The 23,820-nt window shown below is 46.6% G+C and overlaps 1 protein-coding gene across 2 annotated transcripts in view; it reads left to right on the top strand.

Annotated features, from left to right (window-relative positions):
- FHL1 (four and a half LIM domains 1) overlaps positions 1-23,820 on the top strand; it is a 377,304-nt gene that overhangs the window by 164,968 nt on the left and 188,516 nt on the right. The window contains exon 2 of one of the 2 annotated variants that reach the window (XM_069612816.1): positions 4,718-4,797. The exons of the other annotated variant lie outside the window; for it this stretch is intronic. The gene's annotated coding sequence lies outside the window, so the exon portion shown is untranslated. The remainder of the gene's footprint in view (positions 1-4,717; positions 4,798-23,820) is intronic. 2 annotated transcript variants of the gene reach the window in all.

Here is a 23,820-nt window from a genome sequence, read left to right as displayed (position 1 = left end):
TGCAGCATTTTCTCCTGAGCTGTGTGTGATCTGCGTTCATGTGACAGCCATTCGTTTATCAGCACGATGAGGCCCACAGGCAAGACTTCTGCACTCTGGGTGTCATTAGTAAAAAGGGCAGTAAAAATGGTGGAAAGGGGCAGTCATTTCATTACTGCCACTTTGCCGCAACATTACCACACAGCTGTACTACAGATTTGGAGGTAAGGGAGAGGATTTACCTCCAGCCTTGTGTTGGATGTAAATCCTGCACCTTACCCTCAAAACTCAGTGTATTTACCGTGCAGGAAAATCCATTGAAAAGCCCCATGGAATCCATGGACTCAAAAAATGTGAATTACACCACTGTTATATCCATGTATTCCATTTATTATTGAGTGCGGTGTGCACGCAATGACATTCAGTGTTCTAAATGCAATGCTATCGCGCACGCGACAACGAAATGCCAGATGACAGTTGATTAGCCCTTCAGCACGGTTTATGGTTGGGGGCTTTTAACTTTTAATACACATCTAACTACCTATACGTCTTTGCATGGACATCACTCCTTTGTGAATACAACATTTTACTGGCGTCGAAGGAGGAGGTGAGAGGATCACATGGCTGCGAAGGATGCTAACGTCCCCAACGCTGGTGAGGGAACAGTCAACCAAGATTGGCCCCTGACTTGGTGAGGCAGTGAGAAATGTTATGTGCTGGACTCGTTATTTAAATGGTGAGGGGCGAGGGATTATTTTTCCCAGCAATTCGACCATCAGTAATGTTTACCGAGCTCGGTATACGCTGAATGAACAGCAGCTGGCAGCGTTGGGGGGACATTTTAACTTTGTATGATATGATAGTCTATTTATATAGCGCCTATACACAATGTGTTTCAAAGCGCTTCAAGGCAAGGGATGGAATAAGGGAAAATACAACGACACTCTTACAGGCCATGAACAGTAAAGATGTGAAATTAACTATCGTACTCTGCCTGGCGACATTTCAGATAGTGCAAGAGCTAAGACATAGATAAGGAAAGGAGGGGGAGAGTGGGAAGGAAATGGAAACAGACAGGCGACTACCGGACTAGGCCTGACAACGTTTCAGATACTGCTGGGGGGGGGTGGGCAGTAAGGGGATGGGGGAGCGACAGACAAGGTTGCTATCATACCTATGTCCAGGGACAATTCTGATAGAGTAAGTGCATAGAAATAGAAGAAAGTAAGGGGAGGAGGGGGTGAGACAGGAAAAAGGGAGAGGGGAGGGGAGGAGAGAACAGAGAGTAAGCAGTCAAAAAGAGTGGAGAAGCAAGAGGGGAGAGCAAATACAATTGCAGAAGTCAGTAGTAACACATAATGTTGCAAGCCAGGGTACAAGATGAAGATGGGAACAGCATGATTCAGGGACACCATGAGTACAAGATGCAAAGGAAGTCCAGCATGAGTTGAGATAGGGTGACGCACTGTGAGTCAATGAAGTCCATAAAAGTAAAATCCAGAATTGGCCACAAGACGGTGATGGTGAAACCAGAATGTATCAGGACAGACTCCTGTGTGCGGGAAGGGGGGGGCACAAGGGAACAACATGGGGGGACCAGAGAGGGTGGATGGCTTGTGGGGGCAGAGGGTGTAAACACATGTTGGTGCATGCTTACCCGCTGTTTTAGCAGGGGGTCGGACCCTGGATCCTCCTGGTCCGAACAGGTCCAAACAGGAATTGCCCTTCTCTTTGACTGCCCTTCACTTTGGACGTCCTGGCTAGAGACACCCTTGATCTAAGAGTTAAGAGCAGGAAGGAAGAGGCAGGACTAAGAAGGTGGGTGGTGCTTAGACCAGGTGACCTAGATCCACTTACACCTGCTCCCCAGCTGCAAAGGAAAAGAGGCTGGAGGGTTCCTTAAGTAGGGAAAAGAGCAGCAAGCAGGAAGGCACCAGGTGGGCAGGGCTTGTTAAGTGGTGAAAAAGAGCGGCAACCAGGAAGTCACCAGGTGGGCGGGGCTTAGGCCAGGTGACCTAGATACACTTACACCTGCTCCCCAGCTGCAAAGGAAAAGAGGCTGGAGGGCTCCTTAAGTAGGGAAAAGAGCAGCAAGCAGGAAGGTACCAGGTGGGCGGGGCTTGCTAAGTGGTGAAAAAGAGCGGCAAACAGGAAGGCACCAGGTGGGCGGGGCTTGCTAAGTGGTGAAAAAGAGCGGCAACCAGGAAGCACCAGGTGGGCAGGGCTTAGGCCAGGTGACCTAGATCCACTTACACCTGCTCCCCAGCTGCAAAGGAAAAAAGGCTGGAGGGCTCCTTAAGTAGGGAAAAGAGTGTGGGCGGGGCTTGTTAAGTGGTGAAAAAGAGCGGCAACCAGGAAGATATCAGGTGGGCGGGGCTTAGGCCAGGTGACTAGATCCACTTACACCTGCTCCCCAGCTGCAAAGGAAAAGAGGCTGGAGGGCTCCTTAAGTAGAGAAAAGAGCGGCAAGCAGAAAGGCACCAGGTGGGCAGGGCTTGCTAAGTGGTGAAAAAGAGCGGCAACCAGGAAGATACCAGGTGGGTGGTGCTTAGACCAGGTGACCTAGATCCACTTACACCTGCTCCCCAGCTGCAATGGAAAAGAGGCTGGAGGGCTCCTTAAGTAGGGAAAAGAGCGGCAAGCAGGAATGTATCAGGTAGGTGGGGCTTGCTAAGTGGTGAAAAAGAGCAGCCACCAGGAAGGCACCAAGCGGGCGGGGCTTAGACCAGGTGATCTAGATCCACTTACACCTGCTTCCCGGTATGGGTTATCTTTTCTATCGGGGCTCAATTCGGGGCTCAGGATACCCATAATCCTTCATCACAGCGAGCTACTGCTCACCAGGGCAACGTCACTTTATGTCAGGCGGGCAATCCAAGGCTGCGACTAAGGTGTGCAGATATCTAGCGGTGTGGTGCCCAGAGCTGCAGTGACATTGGGGAAGGAAATATTGAAGTACATTCATGAAGCTCATCATGACCATTTTAGCCGTGAAAATATTGAAGAGGCATCGCTTTGGCCAATCCAGCGTTGGGCGTCAGGGAGGTGCTGCAAGTATTTCTAATCACTTGGGAAGAAACTAGCTTCCCCCCCCAATGGATGTTATCATTTATGGGGATTTACGCAAACAGAAGACTTGCTTCATGATTGATGTTGGCACTGTTTTGTTTACAGTCCTGGTCTATGGGAGGACAGCACCGCGTACTGGTTGGAAGTTGTGCTGCATGCATTGGGCTCAATGGTTTAGAAGTGTGCTTCATACAATCCAAGTTTAGTGCAGTGGGAGGTCCATCCTGCACTGTCTTTTAAGTGACTATTTTTGAATTTGTGCAATGGGAGTTCGATCCTGCACAGACTTTAGAGCAAACTTTGTTCTTCTTTTAATTGTCTTGGTTCTTGTTTGGATTGTTTTTAGTAATGCAGAATTTAGATCCACCCCCCAAATGTTTGGCAACTCCTGGGGAGCCTCCAATCCTTTGGGAGGATTTGAAAGATTTATTTGAATTTTAATTTGTAACATCTGGATTTGAAAGGTTTCAGATGAGAGAAAATGTTCAACTCTTATGAGCTGTGTGGGTGCAGAGGTTGTGAGAGTGATTAAAACACGACCACCATGAATTCCATTTATTATTGAGTGTGGTGTGAGCACAACGACATTCAGTGTTCTAAATGGAATGTCATCGCAGCAACCAATTACCAGATGACAGTTGATTAGCCTTTCAGCACAGTTTAGTGTTGGGGTCTTTTAGCTTTTAATGCACATATTACTACCTATACTTCTTTGTATGGACATCACTCCTTTGTGGATACAACAACTGCCTTATTACCACTCGTAATCTCACGAGACGGAGTGGTGTTAACAGTAACTCAATTTGACGATAATTCCATTGTTTTATCACTGCATTACCGCCAAACCTGTTATGAGGCCCTGACGGTGAGTCAGAATTCTTCATAACGTCTCTAGCGGGTTGCCCTAAGGTTTCCATACTCTGTGGACCAGTTATTTGCATGTCTTGGGTTTGTAACTCTCTGGTAACTACAACGGATGTCATAGGTCATACAGCAACACCTAAAGGTACATCCAATCAGGGAACTGTCACTGGGCATGGTTTGCAATGCAGGATTCGCCTGGTAGGGGAATGGGCGTCATTTTAAATTAATGTAAATAATAGGGCCAAAGCGATAGTATGAGGAGAAGAGACCCGTGAAAGGGGATGTAATGGTTTCCAGGCTCTTGCTGATGCCACTGTGTCTACTGCGGCATGCCTCCAGAGCTGGAAATGCCTTCAAAAACCCACTGGCTTAAGCCAGCAAATTGCAGCGCTGTCACCGTGCCCACGCGCTTGAAATACACTGCAGGATTTTCGCAGAAATTCTAATTAATAACCAGTGCCTTTCATCTCCGCTCATAAACCTTTTGTTTATGTTACTGTGCTAGTGTTGGGGCGACGGGCAGCAATAATTCAGAAACAGAAATAGGCGGTGAGCTCATAATGCCACAATGCTCAGCTCCCGGGTCAGGGCATCCTACTACAAAGAAGGTCAGCCTGTTCCCAGCGCCCCTGGGTGGCCACACCGAGATTACGAGAAAAATGCAGTGTTTTCCCCAATTTACTTTGTAAGAACATTGAATAGATCTTTAAAAGTGCACTAATTCAAGGGGGGAGAATAACTGTGATCACTTCACAAAAGGAGTGCAGCTTTGTGATTGGAGGTTTGCGTTTTTGCTTTTGTGCAGACACTTCTGAAGACTGAACCCAGGGCAGTGCAGCAGGCAGACCAGCCCACGCGTTAACACACCACCAATTAGTACTTAAGGTAAGTCTGACTGCAGCCTTCACCAATATGTTCTTCCTTACACGTGTGCTTAAATTCAGCATTAGACCTCACACCAGAGAAACCATTTAAATTGAGCTTTTCAATCACGATTCATGCCAGACCAGTCCGTAAGCGTGGGACCGGGGTCCGAACCTGTGATGCTCTGCATTGTCTTACTGCCGAGACAGACGCGTGGTACCTGTGCTGTGCTCTGGGCCCAATCAGCTCTTTCGTGGGACACGTGGCCACTGCCCAGGTTAGTGGTTCTGAGCCGAAAGTGAGGGCCTGTAACGAGGGAGAAATCTATCTGGCACACAATAGATCCCAATGTGAAGGTCTCTAACGCTATTATAGCTATTAAAGTGCAGGGCGGGAAGGGAAGCGTTACCTTTGGCTTTCTGTGACAGAGCTACGTATTGTCTCCTGGCCCAGTGCCCAATGTGTACAAACCAGAAAGGGAATCTTGGAATGCACCCTAAGCCTGCAGTTAGAGCCTCCATTGCAAGCTTGCTGATTGGCTAGAGAGCTGGAAGCAATGAGAAGAACAAAGAGCAGCATGGAAATCAAGCTTCTGCTGGTGCTATCATACTGCCGAGGACTTCTATAGATGCTCTTCAGAAATTGAGAAAACACCACACAATGAATAAATAAGTGTGACAGTGGGAGGATGGAGCACAGGAATAATGTCAGCAGTCATGCAGTCAGGGCTGAAAATAGGCCAGGATTGACATTAAAACACACATTAAAGGCTCCTGCACAAATTCTCTTCCTCCCTTGCATGCGCCAGGAACCTCACACTGCTCACCACACACATGCATACACACAAACATTGCATTCATTTACACACACGTACACACGTACACACACACACGCGCTCACACACACCCATACACATGACTCCTGGTCATATTTAAATATTTAAACAGCCCCTTTCATTCACACAACACTCACGCATGCGCACATTTTTCTTTACACATATTTTCCTTTGCTGCATGGTGCCTCGTCCTCCACTCTGCTAATGAAAAGCTCTTTAAAGTCCCTGTGGCCTGTATAGAAACAGGTAACAGGGATGAACATTATTGACACTTTCTTCCCAGATTCCTGCCTCTGTACTACATTTTGGCATGGGAGAGGGGAACTTAAAAATAAATGCATCCATGGTCTTCATCTTGGACAGAGTCTCAGATGAGGCACTAGGTGATTTTTCTATGATTCACAGTACTCCTGAAATAGAGTGCTAACCTTTCCATTACCTGAAATAGAGTGCTGTGCATGACAGACCAAGGGACGCCTGTGCAAACTGGGGGATCTGCTCCTGAGCCTTATCAGCCTCTCATTCTTCAAGTTAGCCCTACTTCTGCCTCTAAAGTAGCTACTCTTGCCATCAGAATTAAATGTGACATATTTGAATGCGCGCCTGGTTGCAGTTCTTAAAACTCATCTGGATCTTTTTCTTCCAAACTACGCCACTATAGTGAGCACTTCACTTCTTCCTGTTTGGTACCTTTTGTCTTTAAACTGGAGAGGGTGATCCCCACTTACACATTCTTCATTGGAAACCAAATAATCCTAACAATCTACGCTCTATTTCCCTATTGCCTCTCATGCCAAATGTAGTAGAACAGGCTGCTACCGCGCAACTGCGCTGATGTCAGGGACGTCATTTTACCAAAATGCCAGGGGTAGCGGAAGTGACATCACAACACCATGCCCCCAAGAGTGACATAACAGGAAGTGATGTCATTGGACCACGCCCTTGTGTGACATCACATGAAGTGATGTCATTTCACCACACCCCCGCGTGACATCACAGGAAGTGGCATCCGAAAGCATTATCCCTCGATACACTAAGAAAAATATCATTACGATATCACTGTATTGTGACATTTCGTACAAGAATGGGTCATCATATGTAGCAGTGTGTCAAGGTCCATGTTGCCATGGGAAGTGTATGAACCCAAATCCCCTCTTTATGTGGATCTGCCCTGTCGTTTCAACAGGACTACAGAGCAAAATCACATTCGGGACAGGGGCAGATAGGCGGGTATGGGGATAGGGGAAAGCCAGGATAAAAGGGGAGGGGGGAGAATATTTCAATAGAGAACATGTATTCTTTTAGTCAAAGGCATCCACAGTCTTTAATGATTTTGGCACTTACCCCATTTTCTTCTGATTCGACAGTGTTGTCTTGTACTGTTTGCAGTTGTTGCATGGACTTCATTACTCCTGCACAAACAGCCAGAAGCCTGAAGGGGGTAAGAAACACATGAAATGCTGAAGGGAGAACACAGGGCATCAGAGGGGTGGGGGGACTACATAGAGCAATTTGGGGCAGCTCACCAACACTATTCTTACTGAAAAGTGGGGGAGCTCAGCATAACAACAGTTTGGAAACCTTAACCTCTGAACCCAAACACTGACGGTGTACGTCCCATCATGTAAACCAGCCAACAGTTTCAAAGTATCCTATACTCGAAGACAGTCCACCATAACCCAGTCCCCATGCCCCGAATGTGTGTTTAGCTTTACAATAACCACCAAGGTTCACTTGAGCTCCTAGACACATCTGTCCCATATTAACCCCTGTTATATCCTTTTCACCCCTGGAAAAACCTGCTTTCTGTCCTCTCTCGCTCAAGTACCTACACGCTTCGTACAATACGGATTTAGACTTCCCTCCTTCCGTTAAGCCTCTGCCAGTGGCCCAGGACCTGCGGCAGCACAGTGGCGCTGCAGTCGAATTCCCTACCGTGCATTGAAGCCATACATGGCAGTGGGCGCTATACAAATATCAAATAACAGAATATTGTGGGGGAAATGCTACGCTTACAGGCATTGCCGGTCTGTCCGTACGACATGTGAACTTCTCAAAATGGTCTGATACCAGCAACGTGCCATAGGCCAATTGCTGACGCTACCAGCACCTTTATCACCTGACTGAAGTTGTGCCCCGAAGCCCACAAGTTCTAAATTGCACAGCCTGTGCCTCTGTCTGTAAACAGGAGTATTCTTAGATTAAATCATTTCGTGGAGCCTTTGAGACCAGAATTCCGTTGTTTTTAAAAATGTGTATTATTATTTCTTTATTTAATGTAAACGGACGCTCCGCTCCCATTGCTAAGGGTCCCGTGCACCTAAGTCAGTGCCTGCCTAAGAGGACATCCATTAAAGCAGGTCTTGTGCCCAACCTTGTCAGCTCACAACCGCGTGCACTCATCATGCTGAGCAATCTTACCAGAAAGTCTCCTACAATAAGTGATCACAGCAACGAGCACTCCCCCAACTCCTGTTAAAAGAGTGTTTCTAATTACCCCGGGGCACACCAATTACCTCCCCTTTGTCAAATTGTTGTTGGGTTCAGGCGAACTTTTAGGAGCAGCTTTTAAAGGAGCGGGGCTCCCGCTCCTTTTAAAGCTGCTCCTAAAAGTTCGCCTGAACCCAGCATCGAACATCTGCAATCCTCAGATGCTAGAACTGTTACCATCAAGCAGCATGATGTGCAAGCATGCTGTGCAAGCATGCTGTTCCCTCATGCTGTTACAATCAAGGGTGCAATGCAACTTTCAAGCCATTTTCACTTTTGTCCCCTGCATGAACATATACAATAAACTACAGGGTAATCTGGTTACTTTAAAATGAACACTGCAAAGCACTTTGCTACTCATTGGCGCTATGTATCTGCTGTTTCATTATTTATACAATAATGCAAAAAGCAATATAATACCACTACGCATTACTCTTTACTCCTCACTTCTAACACCCACCTCCACATCCATAAACCTACGGCTTGTACGGCAATAACTCAGCACGTGGCATTCAATTTACCATCCAAGCACTAACCAGGACAGCCAGGCCCAACCCTGCTTACCTTCCACAATAAGATGAGGTCAGGCCCCTTCAGGCCATGTGGCCCCAACAGCAACCAGCTCATTACATGTCACAAATACATCTTATTTCACCTACAATAACCCACAACATGCTGTGCTTTTCATAAATGCCTGCTACAGGGTTATACCGTGCTCCTCCTGCAATACCGGCCGTTAATGGCCTGGACCATGTGCATTTATTTCAGCTACCTTCTTCTCGAGTAAGAACAGCTTGCCCGTCCGGCCGGCAACTATTGTGGGGGAAATGCTAAGCTTACAGGCATTGCCGGTCTGTCCGTACTACATGTGCACTTCTCTAAAACAGTCTGATAACCGCATACGGCAACGTGCCATGACCCAATTGACGCAGCTACCAGCACCTTTATCACCTGCCTGAAGTTGTGCCCCGAAGCCCTCAAGTTCTAAATTTCACAGCCTGTGCCTCTGTCTGTAAACAGGAGAATTCTTAGTTTAAATCATTTCGTGGAGCCTTTGAATCTTGCGACCAGAACTACGTAGTTTTTTAAAATGTGTATTCACACACAGCCGACGACCCAACCTCAGCCTGGGCCTGTGGCGTGCCACGGTCGCAGGAGAGGGCTGGGCACCATCAGTAACACTGACCACACACACCCCGCAACAACCCCCACGCTCGAAACCCACCCCCCACCTTCAAGTCTCACTGTGTACTCACCGGGCCTAAGCCTTGCTGGAGGACCTGGAGCTCAGGAGGCACGTTGCGCATGTCTTGCATCATGCAAAACAAACAGAAACCACATGCAAAATGGAAGACCGGCAAGCACGCAGCACAGCAAGATAGCTGTGGCCACGCCCCCTCGTCTGATTGGATGGACGCCAGAGGTCACAAGAGATTGTCAGGGGTCGCTGGCCAATCGGCAGCGGTCGCTCTTGCGACCTCTGGCGACCCCTAAATGACGTCCCTGACTGATGTGTGTGGCATCAGCTGGTATCCTGGATACACAACAGGCAATTTTCTGCCGTAACCGGGAAGCAAAATCTGTCCTTGTTTATGTGCTGGACAACCTATGTCTGGTGAATGATGGTGGAGAAACAGCAGCACAGAAACTTTTAGATCTCTCAACAGCTTTCAATACCATCAACCAGCAGATTCTCAAGGCAGTGATCAGGATCAAGGCGCTGCCTTGGTTTCAATCCTGCTTAACCAACAGATCCCAAGGGACCACTATACCACATTTTGTATTCCAGCCACACGCCTCTACATATGGGGTTCCTCCGGGTTCCTCCCTATTGTCTCTCCTCTTTAATATCTACATTCAGCCATTGGCTATTGTCATCCACTCACAAGGTTTCCGTTTTTTTCAAATGCAGAGGAGACGCATCGTCTTCTACAGCCGGATGGTGCCAGAGATAATGCAGCCTCTTCCTTTTGTCTTTGCCTATGATATATGATATGATATGATATGATATGATGTGATATATGATATAAGATATGATATGATGATATGATATGGCATTTATAATGCGCCTATATACAAGTGTTTCAAGGCGTGACAAGGCAATGGGGGGGCAGAGGGAGGACAGAGACAAACGATCTTACTAGGTCAAGTGACATTGAGATTGTGCAAGTGCAGGGGGAGAGGGAAGGGGGAGGAAGGACAAGTGCCGTACATGGGATCAAATAACAAGCAGTGCGGCCAGAAGCTGTCAGTGTCTACCGTCAGTGTTCAGACAAAACTGTCAAGTATTAGTGGTGGGAGGATCATTTGACAACTGGAGCGACCTCTACTGGGCAACCTCTATGGGTACAGTAATTATTCTGGTTACTGCTGTTACAAATCTAAGGAGTTATAATTGACCAGGAACTGTCCATGGCTATATCTATACCGAATGCCCCAAATACCTAGTGAAGCACCAGCAAATAGTGCAACATGTGGGAAATCTGAGCACAGCTCCCCTGTTTTGGAGCTCCTTCACTGGTTGCCTGTCTGCTTGGGGGTTCTATTCTTGTCTCTTTGTGTAGCTCATGCAGCAGGTTTCAGCAAGGCCCCCCTTTTCTGTTGGCAAAACTCTCACCATATCCCCCACCCCGCGCTCTCTGCTCATGCTCAGACTTCTAACTTACAGTACCTTCTTATTAAATGTCAAAAATATTAAGCTTCTTTCTTTTCTGTCCTGGCTTCACGATCTTTGAACTCTGTCCCACTTGATCTGCATACTACGCAAGATCCTTTCTCTTTTAGATGCAAAGTAAAAACCTATCTACTCACTTGGGCTTTCCCTTCTGTTATCCCCAGTTCATGCCAAGAAACCTTAGGGTACACGAGCACTCCGGAAAACGTTACAGCGTGAAATAACATGGCATAACATTACGTGAGCTCCTCACACTCTTAAGCTGAAGGTGGGGGCGCTCACAGATGTGGTCAGCAGGTGTTGGGCGCCTCTTCTTCCCATGCGCACATCTCTGTAGGTGTGTTGGGTGTGCCAGGATGAAAATGCACCTAAAATGAATACTTCCTTTATTGATCTCAGGACTCATGTATTGCTTCTCGGATAGCTGACCTAAGGCTCAGCTGCCTACTGGGTGCACCAGGGCGATGATCCCCACTCCACTCTCTGCCTCCTACATGCATGTGTTAGAAACTACAGCTATTGACGGGCATAGAGACTGTCCAGTGCGTACCTTTCATAAAGAATGTGAATACAATTCAAGCACACAGGACTGAAGTCTGCTGCGATGGGCTATGGCCCAGGGCCCACCCACGCAAGATAAATACCCTACTATACTGTATGTGGGATAGATCCCATAGTATCCTGGGGCACCTTTTCACCTCCAGAAATCTGACTTTTCTAACACTCAGATACCGATTTGTAATGCCAGGCTGGTGTGCCCTAGAGCTGCCACGACACAGGGGACCCAGCCTAGGATCCAAGCTCCCGTCGCCTGCATATTCTGTTTCTGTAAGAGAAAGTAAGGTTCTTCCTTTGGGGTTTGGCCCTACTGTGGGAGAATCCTCCTGCTCATCTGAAAGAAAAGGGGGAAATTGAAACTAATGATATCCAAGGGACAATTCATGTGTCCTTTCTTACTGAGAGAGTTCCCATTATTGAGGAAAGAGTGAGACCTAACGGGGTTCTGTTCAGACTGTGCACAGATTCTCCAAGGAAGTGAAACTTGTATTCGCTGGGAGTTCATTTTATTTTATTTATATATTTAATTGCTTTTTTATAACACGCTTAATACCCTAGTTCGGTTTCTAAGCGGATCCGAGATTCGGACCTCTGTTGCTCTGCGTTGCTTCCATCGAAACACCACTTTTCATCAGGACGGCCTGTGTATTTACTGGAACCCTACAATCATAATCTTGCCAAAACTGCCTCTTTTATTCTTCAGCTGTGTGCCCCTAAATATGCAGGGAGTACCCTTAACAGTAAGGATGCAAATGCATTTGCGGCTGGGATTGTAGTCTCAGGAGAGGGAAAGGCAGGTTCCAGCCATGTTCTAATATTTATTGATGCACGTTACACCCTGTGATCATGGCTGGTTCATGCTTAGCATGTGTTTTTCCTTTTATTAATAGAAAGAAAAGACACATAGTTGCTACTTGATCCAGTGGTTCTTATGCTGTTTTTGATTGTATTGTTTCTTGCTGTTGCACCTTGTCCAGGTTGTGCTTGTTTCCAGTTGCCCTGCCCTGTTTTCCACTTCATGTCCCAGTCCTGGACTATATCGCCTGAACAGCCAAGGCACAGTCACACACAGAATTGACACCCCTGTGTGGTTTGCTCACCTAACATCCCACTGGGGATGTTTATCCGTTTACCCTTGAAATGAAGGAACACAATGTGGGTGCACACTACACCAAACACCAGCTACACTAATCAGGAAGGTCTTTACTGAAAACAAAAACAAGGAGAGAGACTTCTAACAGGTTCATGCCTTCCCATAGCGACTGATATATGAAGGCAGGAAATAACTCCATCACAACCAAAAGTGTACATTTCAGGCCACTGCCTACTACCAAGCCAGGCTAGGAGCAGAGTATGAGGGAATGGCCTTCGTATGTGCACAACTAGAGGCAGCCAGTCAGTGGCAGAGCCTGACCGCAAGGAGACAAGGCTCCTGGCCCTTCAGCTCTTCCTTCTCATCCCAGTATGACCACCTGAAACAATAGATAACATCTTCCGACTTTCTTGCTGGAGGCAGAAGTGAAATTAGCAGAAGCACACAGGCGCTAAGATTGCCTTGCAGCCCCACTCTGGGCCTAACATGGGTTCCACAAAAGTGCCTGCCTGTGCCTTCTTGAAACCAATGGAGCACCACACTGCAGAGAAGTGTGAATACAAAGTCACTGTATAGAAAGGAACTTTTTTGATTTAAAAAAAGTATTTGCATTTGTGAATGCTTGGAATGTTATCTCTTGTGGGTGTTTGTGTGTGTGTTTGTGTGTGTGTGTATGTGTGTGTGTGCGTGCAAAAGAGTTTGAATGAGTGTGCACTTTTGTAAATGAGAGCCTCTGTAAATGTATGTGTGACTGCCTCAGAAATGAGTGTGTGTTGGTTTGAGTGTAACACATGCCACTGAGTCTGTGCATGTGTCTGTTTGTGTTTGTTTGGTGAAGCAGGGGTACTTCATGCCAATGGTGGCAGCATGTATTTTTTTGTGGCGTGCTGCCCTATATCATGAGCACTATCATGAAACTATTTTTCAGTGGAAAAACTGGATTGTCATATATTTTGGCACAGCCAGCATGAACAAATATTTTAAAGGCTACACTGGTATTCATAGTGGGCCGAAGCATCATGAGCATGTAAGTTACACTGACCATGCTAGCATATATTATGGGGGTCATAATCAAAGTTTTAACAATGGCAATACTGGAATATATTTTAGCACACACAACATGAAAATGCATTTTACGGGGTGTGCTAGTGTAAATTGTGGACACAAGCCTCATGCTCATGTGCTTTATAGTGGGTGTGCTGGCATCTATTGTGAGCAATTTCAAGAATTTTTCTGACTGGGGCAATATTGGTATATATCATGGACAATGGCATCATGAATATGTGCTTAACAGTGGCAATGCTGGCATGTGTTGGGGCATCATCTTGAAAATGTTTTACAGTAGCAACACTGCCTATATTTGGGCACAGAAAGCAAAAGAATATGTTTTACGGAGCCAAATATAGGCATTTATTGTGAACCCAGACAATATGTGCTGAATGGTGGCAGTGGTGGCATTTACTGTGAGAGCCATAATGAAAGTGGCAGTGCAATTATATATTTGGGAACAGGTAGCATGAAAACAAACTTGTCTTACATGGCAATGCTGGCATGTATTGTATACACATATGTCATTAACATTTGCTTAACAGTAGTAATACTGACATATATTCTGGGCACCATCATGAAAGTGTTTTACAGTCTCAATGTGCATATATTTTGGGCATAGCAACATGAATAGGTTTCACAATGCTCTTGTGTACTGTTGGTAACCTGGCATCAATCTATTGGATTTGTTTCATATGTTAGAGAACTGACTGTACATTTTATGGTGCATTGCACAGTTTGTCTCACAAATTGTTCTGTAAAATGCATCATTTTAACCCATTTCAAAAATTTTCTCAGAGGAACATTCCCCATTACCAAATCTTCTTACCATTCTTCAGGCTCCCTCGATATGCTCAGCTATTTGTGCTAACTAGGGGAAATATTAGGAAACCTCCAATTAAAAAAAACAGCTGACAGTGATCCTAGAATGATTTATAAAGAAACACCCTCTCTCCCAGGATACCTCGCCCCCTTCAGTCACCTATAGCTGCCTCCATCACCAGATTTAGTGCTGGCTATTTCAAACTTGAAATCGTAAAAAAAGGTGATACCCCTTTTACCATACTCCATAAGGGGCCCATTGGTTGCTTCCGCTGTCCTGGGAATTCTCGATTACTGTAACACCACTTTATTGGCTCAGCCCAAATACTACCTTAAGAGACTTCAAAATCTCAAAATGTCTGCTGCTCGGCTAGTTGGCGGTCTGCCTATATGTGCACACATCTCTCCCATCCTGCACCAGCTCCATTGGCCCCCTGTTGAAAGCAGGATTAAATGTAAAGCTCTCTGCTTGATCCATAGAGCCTTGCATAATCAGGGCGCTTCTTATCTTCATGAGATTATCCCCTATATTTCAGATAGTGTTCTTGGCTCAGCAAATGTAGGCCTTCTTGTTGTTCCAAGAATTAAGAAAATGTTGGTGGGTGGCAAAAGTTTTCAGCCTCAGCCCCCTCTCTGTGGAATACCCCTCCCTCAGCCCTGGGGTTGAGAGGATCGTAACAAATTCTGGAAAGCACTGAAGACTTTCCTTTTCCCTAAATAATTTGTATTTTTCCCTCTGCAGTTCCTCCCGCTGGTTTCTTTATTTCTAGCTCCAGGATAGCCTTGGGTGTCAGTGCGCTCTATGAGTTACCGCTAACATAACTTAACAGAGCATCACGACTGCCAGTGAATTCCTATTAAGGAGAATGGAGGGTGTCACACAAGGCTGAATTATGCTGCTCCTGGTGAGATGAACTTTAGTTTACAAAGGATTCCTCAGACTGGAGGCACTTCATATATATCAGAAGTGAGTTTAAATTAGATTTTATTGATGTAAACCTTGCCACAAAGCATACACGTACCAAAAATACACCAGGTGTGAAATATATTTACAAACACCTCTTGTTTAGACTATCCTAAAGAGGAAAATCAAACTAATTCCCTCAACTTTAGGATCAGTGTCTCTCATTAGGTTCAAAGGTCACAAGTCAAAGGTTCTTTCAGTTCTCATTAAGAGTCCTGGTCCCACCTGATGGCTTAGAACAACAAAGGACGTGGAGGTCAAGTGCAGGATGATCAAAAGAAATCATAAAGAGCTCCAAATACATTGTCTCTCACAATTCTTCTGACCATTAGTTATGGTTACTTACTATCCGTGTCTATCCATAAACAAAATATGACTCTCTGATACTTGCAATAGTCTTGGTAAGGTTCTTGTGTAGCTAGAGTACAGTGGGGAGCCCTCCGCCCAGGCCTTACGCCCGTAGTAGAGTCTGTTGGTTAGTTCTGTAATTATGTTATGTTAAAGCTGGCCCTGGGTCATATGAAAGAGGAAGCCACACTTGGGTGTCTATGGATTTTTCACTTGGGCTCTCACCCCCTCCCTCTCTCGTGGTCCCAGTTCTAAAGCACACCAACCCTATCTCTCGCCTCCTCACCATTTTGTCATGAATTCGGACCTAGGGGACCTCCTCTGGTTCCAATCACCTCTTCCTCTCTGTCTTCTCTGCCATCATACTTGACATGCAACCACGCAATGCTTCACCAGACTAAGGGTTTGCCTTGCTGCACACTACCATCTAAACTCCATCAGAGTCTGACTACTCTCTCCTTTCTGCTGCTAGCTTCCGTCTGCCTTTTATTCTCAGTCTCCACATTATCCTTCTCTAATCACCATGTGATCTTCCTCTTCTTCTCTTCTCTTTTCGTCTCACCCTCTGTCTCCCTCCTACTCCTGTTATTTCTTCTCTTAACACCTCCTTTCTGCTCCTTCTAATTGTTCTCATATCCACCACTCCTCCTTTTACACCCTCCTCCCTTTCCCTCCTCCCTCTGATGCATGCAAATTATCCTCCTCTATTCCTCCCTTCCTTCCCTTGCCAGACACACTCCTCTCTTAATCACCACCTTATTATTCACCACCTCCTCGCCCCAGTAACATCTGTAACAGGTGCGAACGTTCTGTCTCCTACTCTTCCCTGCTTCCTGGGTCTCTTGTCAAGCCTCCTGTTTCATTCTCTCCCCAAACTCTGGGGCCTGCCTTCCAGCCCCTTGTCTCCTTACCACTGCAACCCCCAGAGTCACTTCTTCAGACTGTTGTCCCCTACTCTCCTAGTGCTCCTGGGTCTCTACTCAGTCTCGTGTCTTCCTCTCTCCCCAACCACCTGGGTCTTCTCTCCAGCCACCTGGGTCTTCTATCCAGCCTCTTGGATGTCCTATCCAGCTTTCTGACTCCTGATCAAACTGGTCTCTTCTTCAGCCTTCAACAAAGGAGATACTTCTCCAAACTCCCAAATGCCTCTCTATTCTTTTCCGCTGTGTGGCCCGCCCTTAGGGAGGATTCTATCCATATTCTGTAAGCAGTTTGGCATTGTAATTGAGGGTTGTAGATCTCGCTACCTGGGCAGTTCTTTTCCAGCTTAACAGGCCTTGCCACTGCCTTACCCATCTCCTTTAGCCTAATAAGTAAGTGTGTGTGTGTGTGTGTGTGTGTGTGTGTGTGTGTGTGTGTGTGTGTGTGTGTGTGTGTGTGTGTGCGCGCGCGCGCGCTCGAGCGCGTGCACGCGTAGGGACGTCATTTCACCAAAATGCCTGGGGTAGTGGAAGTGACATCACAATGCCACACCCCAAGAGTGACATCACAGGAAGTGATGTCATTTGACCCTGCTCCATGTGACATCACAGGAAGTGATGTCAGTTCACCACACCCCCAACTGACATCAAAGGAAGTGACATCATAAAGCCTTATCCCTCAGTACACTAATAAAAATTACAATATCACTGTATTGTGACATTTCATATAAGAATGGATCATCATATGTAGCAGTGTGTCAAGGCCCATGTTGCCATGGGAAGTGTATGAACCCAAATCCCCTCTTTATGTGGATCCGCCCTGTTATTTCAACAGGACTACAGAGCAAAATCACATTCTGGGGGCACAGGAGCAGATAGGCGGGTATGAAGATAGAGGAAAGCCAGGATAAAAGGGGATAGGGAGAATATTTCACCAGAGAACATGTATTCTTCTAGTCGGTGGCATCCACAGTCTTCAATGATTTTGGCACTTACGCCATTTTCTTCTGATTCGACAAGTTGCCTTTAGTTTGTGTTGTACTGTTTGCAGTTGTTTCGTGGACTTCATTACTCCTGCACAAAACTGCCAGACATCTCAGATTTACATCTCCTTCAGAACCTAGAGTTAAGTTTAAAATGGGTTTGATTAGTGCATTGGCAAATACTGCTAACTTATCATCTTCCTGTATCTCTTCAAAGTGCTTGCATAACTCAAGAGGATTTTTTTTTTCAGGTTCTTGTTTCTATACATTACTACCTCTGCACTTTCACACTTTCAAAACAAGTATAATTTGTTTGTTTCAGGTACACATCCTGCCATACAAGGTCTGCATAAGTTTGGTGTGTTACAAAACCTGATTACCAACATTGAAATGTTTATAGGTGATAGGATCTAAAACAAAAGGTTCAAATGCCTTTTTTCGACACCAAAAGGACCGAAAAAAAGGGTCGATTTTTTTTTTTGTTGTTTGTTTGTTTTGTTTTTTTATGGGGGGGTCCGCCCCCAACCTTCCACCCCCAAAACCCCCTTTTCTTTTTTTAAAAAACTTTTTTTTGCACACTAAACTAAAATATATATAAATAAATAAATAAATAAGCATTCCACCCTTTTTTTTTCGGTCCTTTTGGTTTCGAAAAAAAGGGCATTCGATCCTTTTTTTTCAATCCTTTGGCTGGACACCCATTGAAACCTGTTATTCCACTTATGCAGTGCTTCTGCTTTGGCAGTGCTGCATCCTTATCCAAAATCTGAAAAAGGGAGTACTTGGAGTACTCTGCGTGCAAACCTGCCGTGTCCATCACACATTTGAAGGATGGGTAGGTATTATACTCACATCCAGAAACAGAGATCAAGACTCTATATTCCTCCTTGTACTCTTGTGAGGCTTCTGGTGTAATACTTCTTCTTGTGTTATTTTGGCTGCCAACAGACCATGCCACTAGCTTGGAGGTCTTTTGTAATTCTTTCTGTTGGGGCGTCAGCAAGCCAGCCGGAGAATAGGCGAGCAGAAGCAGCCCCTTTCTGTGGGCAGAATTTTAGGCACCCAAGCAGGGTCAGACAGAGGCATTAAATTGACTTGGGCACCACAGAAAAAGTGGCCACATTAACAAATGGCAGTTTGTTCCGTTGTGTGACATGTTTAAGTAGAAACCACGGGTGAGTATTTTGGTACATTGTCAAATTGTGCATTTTTAAGAATATTTGTTTCGTAGCCATGGTCAAAATGACTAACTACACACTGACGAAAATTGGGAAATGGGCCCACTTTGGGCAAAATCTGGCATACTTTAACCATAAATCTGGCCCACACCAGGTGACTCTGTAGTCCTGGGGTGATGCCCTATCGCTTTATACACCAGTCTGAGCCAGCAGCCAGGGCAGGAACATGGCATGTCAATGCCATCATCTGGTGGCTCTCCGCTCCCTGTTACTTTGTGCTGCTCCAGGGTTCTTGGTGGGGGGACAGCAAAGTGCCTGCTGGCCCCTTATATAAGTGCAGCACTGGCAGGGTCAGAGTGGGGCATAACATTGTCTCAGGCTCCAACGAAAAAGTAGCCCACAGTTGCAAATGGAAAGTCATTCCCTTTGTGGCGGATTGAGTATTACCCATGGGGTTGGAGGGTTGATAAAATGTGAATCAAATTGTGCATTTTAAAGAATATTTATTCAGTAACCCTTGTCAAAACGACTAGCCGCATGGTGCAGTAACTTATGAAACTGGCACAGATGGGCCAAAAAAGTGGCTCAATTTGACCCAAAAAAAACTGCCCCACACCAGCATTTTGCGTTTTTTTTGGTTCTGGCATTGCCCTATAGGCCAGTCTGAGCCTGAGCGCTGGCCAGTATAGGTTTCATCAGGAAGCAAGGATATGCCAGCCTGGCACGCTCTCCCTAATCAAACTTGCATTGGGCCATGGCCTGGGGGAAGACTGCCAGTGGGGGAATTGGGCACTCACACATATAACGGGGGACCAGTGGGGGCAGGGGGCACTCACACACATAACGGGGGCCAGGGGGCACTCACACACATAACAGGGGACCAGTGGGGGAAGGAGGGCACTCACACACATAACAGAGGAACAGTGGGGGTTGGGGGGGCACTTACACACATAACAGGGGACCAGAGGGCGCAGGGCGGCACTCACACACATAACATGGACCTGAGGGGGTGGGGGGGCACTCATACACATAACGGGGACCAGAGAGCGCACAGGGGCACTCACACACATAACAGGGAACCTGTGGGGGCAGAGGGGCACTCACACACATAACGGGGGCCAGGGTGGCACTCACACACATAACAGGGGACTGGTGGGGGCAGGCGGCACTCACACAAATAGCGGGGACCAGAGGAGGCAGGGCGGCACTCACACACATAACAGGCGACCAGTGGGGTCAGGGGGCGCTCACACACATAACAGGGGACCAGTGGGGCAGGGGGCATGCACACACATAACTGGAGACCAGTGGGGACAGGGGGGCCCTCACACACATAGCAGGGGACCAAAGGGGGCAGGGGGGCACTCATAAACATAGCGGGGACTAGTGGGGGCAGGGGGGCACTCACACACATAACCGGGGACCAGTGGGGGCAGGTGGGCACTCACACACGTAACAGACGACCAGTGGGGTCAGGGTGCACTCACACAAATAACAGGGGTCCAGAGGGGACAGGGGGCACTCACACACATAACAGGAGCAGTGGGGGTAGGGGACACTCACACACATAACAGGGGCCAGTGGGGGCAGGAGGGCACTCACACACATAACGGGGACCAGAGGGGGCAGGGGCACTCACACACATAACAGGGGACCAGTGGGGGCAGGGGGCACACAAAGGGAGACCAGTGGGTGCAGGGGGGCCCTCACACACATAGCAGGGGACCAGAGGGGGCAGGGGGGCACACACACACATATTGGGGACCAGAGAGGCCAGGGGGGCACTCACACACATAGTAGGGGACCAGAGGGGGCAGGGGGGCACTCACACACATAACGGGGACCAAAGGGGCCAGGGGACACTCACACACATAACGAGGGGCCAGTGGGGGCAGGGGGCACTCACACACATAACGGGGGACCGGTGGGGGCAGGGGGGCACTCACACACATAATGGAGGACCAGTGGGGCACTCGCACACATAACGGGGGACCGGTGGGGGCAGGGGGGGACTGGTGGGGGCAGGGGGGAGGCCCTCCCAGTTCTGCACATTGTCATGCTTTATCATTATCCCCAGACCGCAGGGAGTTTGTGAGGCACACACGGTGTGTGTAGTTCTAAAACAACTCGCCTGGGCGGATTTCTAACAATACTCTGCTGGTAAGTGCCGTTAAGCATGAGCGCTTTCAAAACAGAGCCTTTTTTCACATCCTGGAAGAACACAACGATATTTAACTGCTTTATTTGAATCGCAGAACACACGTTTTGAAATGCTGCTATGTGTGCATCTTAATATTGACCTTGTATCTAAAGCATTCACACTCGATGGGGAAGACCAGATTCCCATTTTTCTTATTTTTATTAGATAACATCAGTTTAAGCCCATATGACAAATTCTATAGCATGTATTCTTTCGATGCTTGATCGATCAAACCAGAGTATGAAAAATCAAGACTCCGAGTACCTCATGGTTACGACTAGAGTTGGAACTTAACCTTCTAATGGACAGATTTTTATTAAATCAAGAAGGAAGGCGACCGGACTTTCTACCATAGCAACACGATAGCGCAAATGTTTTGCACAATTGCCGTATTTATCAGAGGCTTGCCATTTCTGCACAGTCCTTTGCGGCTGCGGTGCCACTGGTTGGCGGCACCGCGACCGGAGGCGACTTGGTGATGATGCACAGCACACACCGACCTCAGCCTGGGCCTGCCGCAGGTGAGTTCATCACTGGTCTGTGCCGCAGAAAGGCTGCCGCATTATCCTTCTATCCGTCCCCAACTCGTCACAACCTCAGAGGCAAACAAATGAATCACTTTTTTACTACCACTTTCCCTGTTTGTTGCTTCAGCACAGGAGGAGCGCCGCACCAAACCTTGCGTGCTGCTGCCTGACTGCTCACAAAATGGAGGAACCCAGCACGCGGCACCACTTGGTGGCTGTGGCCACGCCCCGTCACTGAAGTTACAAGAGATTGGCAGAGGTTGCTGGCCAATCAGTAGAGGTCGCTCTTGCGACCTCTGGCGACCCCTGAATGACATTCCTCTGTGTGTGTGTGTTCATGGACTTTTCTTCCTGTCTCAGTTCGGGACCACCTCTTTCCTCTGTGGTTTCACAGTGCAATCTGATAAATTCTTGTACCACCATTTTGGATTGGATTCCCACACCACCACAAAAGGAGCTGAGAGCACAGGAGCTGCTGGCACCGTTAGGCCACCTCCCAACCTCTTATTATGTGCATAAACCATTACCAGAGACTTTCTTCCAGGTGCCCAGTGCACCTCCAGAGGAAGCTCCACTGGGATCTGCATCACCAGACCCTATCTCACAGTTTGCTAGTCATTTCCCACTGACATGAAAACAGGATGCTGCAGGTGGGTAGCAACACTAAAGCTGAATTCCCGTATAACTGGTTCCAGGTCCAGCATCATGCAGCATGTGACGGCACCCGGCTCAATGATCTAATCTACCACCCTCCCGCAAGGTCAGGTAGGGTACTTTGCCACACCCTCTCATTTTGCTCCATTTGTTCGTTCTGTGGAAATAATGTTGGATTCGGTTTTGTGTTCTTAGGATGTGTTAAAATGACGTTAAACTTGAGTATTTCCGTTCATTTAATGAAAAAATGAAGCAATGTGTACTGTTGTAACCAAAAGTATGGAAACTCGGGTAAAAGAAGAACATTCATTTGACTGCTTACAAGTTAATTAAAGAGACTAAGTTAACAGTGTCCTTATTTCCAGTGCACTGCAACAAATTATGATCTTAAGTCATGGTTGTAAGAACAAGATTGGTTGTAGAAGATGTCTTGGGAGGATAGCTCAGGGGCAACTTGCTTTCCTTGTAAGCAAGACAACACAGGTTCGCTACCGGGTCCACGCTTAGAAACCTCTGGGTATTAAGCGTGGTATAAACAACCTATCATATCATATCATGAGGCCGTGCACGTGTAATCAAAAAAGTTTCTTGCATTTGTTCATTTTGAAAAGATTAAGTAATGTGTCTTCCGAACAGACTCTGAAGACATCTGCACCCATACACAAATCGGACGAGCACTTTTAACATCTAAAAATGGATCTACCACTTTTAGGGGTGTACTGAAATTCAACTTTGAGTAGGTATTCGGCTCAATTCCGGCTGAAAATTAGATATTCGACTTTGGCCAAATGTTTAATTAATTTTCACTCGAAGCTGAATAGTGTCCCCTACAAACTACATTAAGAACTGCTTTGACTGCAGTGCCTGGAATCATTCACTCACTAATGCTTTTGTCACTTGTTTAATTGAGTATAGGCAGGCCAGAGGTTTGAAAGTGCAAAAAAAAGTCTCAGCCCTTCTTGTGCTGGACAGAGACTTTAATCTGGTGACTTACTGGGTAGGTGTGAGCTGAAGCAAAACTCTCAATATTTTGAATATGCAATGAGATGTCTTTGATCTCCCCTGTATTTTGCAGTGGAAAACAATTCAGCTGGAACAATGGTTTACAAACTCACTATTGGAAAATTGAATTTTCTTCAGGGGCTTATTGATCTATCTGCTGATGACCTGTGCCAGTAATCTGAAAGTTACAGGTTCCAATTCCCAATCGAAGTACTATAATTAAGTGGATTAATATAACTGCTGCGGAGATCCCAGGAAGTTCCAAGCCTGGAGTAAAGTATCTCGGGAGATAGTGTGCCTGCAGCAAAGAACGGTATTCAGCCTGCAGACCAAGGTAATAAAATGAGTAAGATGGCTCAGTGGGAAGTGTGCCTGCAGCCATGCGAGATATAGTCCGAGGACTGAAGCAATTAAGAAGTACAGGTATTGGGACCAATTAAGAGTATAACAGGATGAACTACCTGGGAGACCAGACTGAATAACCTTTCTATTTGGAATAGAACCAATTGATCTATTTGGATGAAGAAACCTATGCGTTGAACATACCATTACGTTATTTGGGAAAGAGTAACATCACTTGGAAATAGAATTACAAACCAAGTGATATCTCACGTAGTAAAGTGACACGACACAGAAGTTAATAATGGAAATAACTTATGGCGATTAATATCAGTAGGGAAACGGACTGTCTAAAGAAGTTGCCTTGAGGACGACCAGAGAGGTCGAAACACCTGTCGGCTGTGACAGTC

The sequence above is a fragment of the Ambystoma mexicanum genome, chromosome 5p (genome assembly GCF_040938575.1).
Source record: "Ambystoma mexicanum isolate Mex_15411 chromosome 5p, UKY_AmexF1_1, whole genome shotgun sequence".
NCBI lineage: Eukaryota > Metazoa > Chordata > Amphibia > Caudata > Ambystomatidae > Ambystoma > Ambystoma mexicanum.
Note: the sequence above shows the minus strand (reverse complement) of the source record. Positions and strands in the feature narration are given on the sequence as shown.